We start from the raw sequence: 5,327 nt of genomic DNA, 5'->3' as shown, positions 1-5,327 counted from the left end.
GTGTTGTTTTACTCTGCATATGCATATTTGAATATGTTTTAGCGAATTAGACTCTTTATGTGCATGTTGATATAATGAAGGATAATTTTATATTCTCATCAGGAAATGAGATTACTGAATTTCGTTGAAAGGGATGTTGACGGTAAAAGAATGCCAGCATTGTAATCAGATTAAATACACCATAGAGAACTAAACATTTTTGCAATGGATCATAATGGTTTTTTAATTGGTTTGCACATTAACTATGGTTGATAAAAGCCAGAAGCTGGCAGAGGTTGCCTACTTGAGGAATTCAACAGATCCATCTGAAATTCTGGTAGTACTACTGGTGGGTTGTTGTTTTTTTTTGTTTTGTTTTGTTTTTAGGGTGTGGGGGGAGAATTCATTAGCATAGACACAGACTCTTTGGGGCAAGGTAAAATTAAGCAAGAAATAAGATTCCTTTTCTCCTGCTTACCTTAACTCAGTTTAGATGCTGGGAATTCCACAAGTAGTGTACAAAAGAGGGAGCTATAGGGTGGATGCTGAACAAACCCTGAATGTTGCTGCTGCATAAGATCTGCCATACAAAGGCAATGTCTTTCTGGCTATTGAGTCTGTAACAAGAAAAAGCGTTGAGGTTGAAGCACACTCTTGTAGCTGCCGTGCAGTTTGATGGAAGGCATATTTTCGTTCCAGGATGTGGTGAGTCTGTGGGCTCAGACAGCTGAGGGGAAGACTAAGGCCTAGTTCCTCAAAGATACTTGGTCATTGCTCTGCTCAGTGTTGCAATACCTAATCCTAGGTGGCCTGCCACTGAGGAATCCTCTGCCCTGAGCTAGGTGTCCAGGCTCTCCATGGACTGTATGAGGAGAGTTAGGTGCCTAAGGAAGGAATCCTTAGAAACCAGCAAGCAGAGCAGGGAGATGGCTTAAGAGGGAGATGGCAAGGAGAGGGGCTTAGATGCCTAAGTGGCTGATCACATGCACCTGGCTGACAGGACAGACAGGTGCCTCCCTACATGTATGATCCTCAGCTGGGGTTTGGAGCTGTTGATAAAGTCCAGTCCCATTTCTTTGAAGACAAGACAAAAGCGGAAAGGAAAAGAACAGCAAAGAAAGAAAACACAGCTTCTGCCTGTGGAGCTGACTGTTACTTGCAACCTCACTGTTAAAGAAACTTAGGCACAGCATATGGTCTCATTAGCCACTCTGAGACCTGGGAAACTTGGAACAGCATCAGGCTGTTTAGACGAGCCTTTCTGGTTACTGGCTCACAGTTCTAGTCTGAAAGACAGTCTTGCAGAGCCAGACTCTTAAACAGAAAGTAAACAGAGATGAGAAAAGAGGAGAAATAAGGTGGGGAGGAAAATGACATATGGGGGAGGGGATAGGACCAGGAACTAAAATCTCACATTCAAGGTGTTGGGGAGTTAGCTAACACTGGTAGAGGTGTCATCAGTCCCCTCTTCCTGCTGTGGTCTAGTCAGGAGATTTCTCTGGATCAGGACGGTGAAGGTCCAAGGGTGTAATGGATCCTGGGGTCCCAGGAGATGCTGGGGATGTCAGCTTGCTTCTTTCAGTCCAGCCTAGTGTTTTGATCCTCCCTATGTTCTAAGTTTCTCTTAAGGAACAGCCCATCCCCTCATTATTTTGTCTACCAATCAGGTCTAATTTCTGCATTTCTGATGTTGGTCTATTTTCTGATTCCATTCTTGCCTTGATCTCAACATAATCTGTTGGTGGTATAAGTAGACTTTTTTTGTTGGACTAATTGTTTTTCTATCTCCTTTTTCATGTAACATTCTGAGCTCGACTTTGATTATCTTAGACAACTTAGAGTTCAGGCCTCTGCACAACACCATCCACATGTGAGTAGTCTGCACCCAGCCTTCCTGCTGCAGGGTCTGACACATCAGGTATGAGGGGTGCACACCTACAGGATCGGGGACCACTGGTGAGATAGGCATTCTTCAACTTAGTTTGCAAATCCCACTTCAGGACCTCTGGGGCTTTGAGCTGCTTGTTAGCTGTGAGGGGAGGGGGCTGTCAGGGCTTAGGTGGCTTTCTGAATGCCATCTGGTGGAAACCTAGGAGTATGTGTACACTGAAGCTGAGACCATGGTACCCAGCCTGGATGGACAGACGTGAGGTACCTCAGCTGGTGCTAGCACACTAAAAATAGCAAGATGGACATTGTTGCACTGATGGAGGCTCAGGCTAGCCACCCGAGCTCGGACCCACAGCTTTAGGTAGATCTAAGCTCCCACCCCCTCGGGTCTGAGATCAGGTGGCTAGCCTGAGCCTCAATGTTCACACTGATATTTCTAGCACACTTAGCTTGAGTTGAGCTAGAGTGAGTCTGTCAACCCGGGCTGGGAGACACTTGCCCAGCTGTAGTGTAGACATCCTAGAGTCTGTGTGATTAAGGGTAGCAGGTGAGTGTCAGTTTTGAAAATGTCAGTGATGCCTAGCCGGTGAATTTAGGTGTGTAAAGGAGGCTGGTTACCCCCTGAATACCTTTTGAGGACCGGGGCTTTAGGTGTCATTGATTCACCCTTACTCCCAGATCTCTGTGGTCCCTTTTTATCTGCTGAGGGTCATGCCTCCTAGTATAATTAGTGCCCACATGGATGAGTAGCATAGGGTAATAAAGGGCAGATGATCCTCAACAGTCCCTCCATAACGTCTCACATATGGGCCCATGGCATGTCCAGGCAACAGATGGGTGCCTCCGTCCCCTTCAGAAGAGAGTCACCAAACACCACGACCCTATGTTTCCTCCTGGGAGCGGTGGTTGCGATCTTCCTAGCCTTGGGGGTACATGGCCTTTCCTCTTCCACCTTTGGAGGTGAATCCTCATAGCTCGTTGCTAGGGCAACATAACGTTTTTCCATCACCATGGTGGGAGGGGTGGGAGTAGGGGTGGAGCACTGCTCGCTGCCAGAAGTAACTAGCAGCCAGTGTCCTCCCTGTGACTGACAGTCATATCCTCCTTCCCTGGTAGTGTGACAAAGTGGCTTTGTGACTTCCTCTGTAGCTGGATAGCTTCCTCAGCCTTGGATGTCTTCATATGAATACTCTCGAGGAATTCCTTCTGGGCACAGATGCTCCTCAGCCTAGCCACTTCCTCCTGTAGTTCTCCCACCTGCTTCCTGAGAGATTCTACTAGCAGGCACCTTTCACACTGGATGGTCCCCCCAGCCTGGCTTTCTGTGAGTGGAATATGCAGGGCACAGTCTCTGCAAATCCACACCAGGATCTGGGTAGAGGCATCCATGGTAAGGATGTACAAAAATTGGAAAGAGTCCAGCGGAGGGCAACAAAAATGATTAGGGGTCTGGAACACATGACTTATGAGGAGAGGCTGAGGGAACTGGGATTGTTTAGTCTGCGGAAGAGAAGAATGAGGGGGGATTTGATAGCTGCTTTCAACTACCTGAAAGGGGGTTCCAAAGAGGATGGATCTAGACTGTTCTCAGTGGTAACAGATGACAGGATAAGGAGTAATGGTCTCAAGTTGCAGTGGGGGAGTTTTAGGTTGGATATTAGCAAAAACTTTTTCACTAGGAGGGTGGTGGAACACTGGAATGCGTTACCTAGGGAGGTGGTGGAATCTCCTTCCTTAGATATTTTTAAGGTCAGGCCTGACAAAGCTCTGGCTGGGATGATTTAGTTGGGGATCGGTCCTGCTTTGAGCAGGGGGTTGGACTAGATGACCTCCTGAGGTCCCTTCCAGCCCTGATATTCTGTGATTCTAAGGTTGTATGTCTAGATACAGGCACAGGTGGAGGAGATGAGCAGTGCTGGCACTGGCAATGCGGCCCTTCCTAACCATAATGATTATATAATATCTCTGTGTGTGTAACAGAAGGGGTACCTGCAGCAGGGGTACTCACTGGAGGTAGTAAGGGGGCAGTGTTGCTCCCTGTCATGGTGGCTGGGCAACTGGTGCAAACCCAGGACCCAGCGCCAGCCATCAGTCAGTGCCTCCCTTTGAGACCCCCTCCCAGGGCTGGGAACCAGGGCTGTGAGGGAATGGACCAATCTGCTGTGGATGCAGGGGTGGGACCAATTGGAAAGTAGACCAGTCAGGCCCTTTCTGGGCTGCACTGTCAGCTCTGCAAAACCCCTAGACTTTAACTCCTATTTTAAAAATCCACCCAGACGGAGAGCAGACTACCAAAAAAGAGGTCATGTCTTGTAAACCTACCCATGTTCCTAGCACTGGTGTATAGGCAATTCAAGAATTTCTTCTTTATGTCCTTTGGTTCCTTGATTTTGTTCTCAACATTTCAATTTTTTTGCTGCATACTCATATCTTCCCTCGTTTTATCCTTCCCTTTTGCTATTAGTTTACTACTATAGCCAGCCTGTCCAGGAGAATATTGGTCCCCCTTCTACTGAGGTGGAGGTCATCCAAACTATTCAGCCCCCTCTCGCCATATAAGGTGGGCTAATGTTCCACGAAACCCAAACCCTCCCCTCTACACTTACTTAGCCATCATTTTACTTCCAGAATCTTCTGCCTTCTTTTGTTTTCCTTTGGACAGGAAGAAACTCAGAAGTTTGCTTGGACATTCTTCTTCAGCAAGCTTCTCCATTCCCTGAAATTATCTTCTGTCTGTGAGAGATCCTGTGGTGCAGTGTCATATGAACCATCACCAGTGGATCCTTGCCTGTCAACTTCAGCAGACTACCCAATCTTAGAGTGACGTCCTGGGTCTTTTTCTCCAGGAAAGCAGCATGCTGTCCTGTTGTTTGCCTGTCCCTTGCAGAATGTTCTTTCAATTACCCTGAGTTTCAATACTCAGAAGATGTCTACACTATGAAATTAGGTCGATATTATAGAAGTCAATTTTTAGAAATCAATTTTATACAGTCGATTGCATATGTCCACACTAAGTGCATTAAGTCAGCGGAGTGCACCCTCACTACTGTGGCCAGCATCGATTTATGGAGCGGTGCACTGTGGGTAGCTATCCCACAGTTCCTGCAGTCTCCACCGCCCATTGGAATTCTGGGTTAAGCTCCCAATGTCTGATGGGGCAAAAACATTGTCACGGGGGGTTTTGGGTACATGTCGTCAGTTGCCCCTCCCTTCATGAAAGCAACGGCAGACAATCATTTTGCGCCTTTTTTCTGTGCGGGCATCATACTGCTTTCAGCAGATGGTGCAGTAGGACTGCTAATCGTTGTCATCTAGCGCTTCTGCTGCAACTCTGCTCTGCTGCTATTGTCTCAATAGTGAATTTCTCCATGTTGTCTGTCATGGGCTCCTGGGTACATGTGTTCTTCCTCGGGAAATATGTGCGGTGCTAACTGTCAGCCACCGCTTCCACTGCAACC

This window comes from Lepidochelys kempii, chromosome 27, assembly GCF_965140265.1.
Source record: "Lepidochelys kempii isolate rLepKem1 chromosome 27, rLepKem1.hap2, whole genome shotgun sequence".
Classification (NCBI taxonomy): Eukaryota; Metazoa; Chordata; order Testudines; family Cheloniidae; genus Lepidochelys; species Lepidochelys kempii.
Note: the sequence above shows the minus strand (reverse complement) of the source record.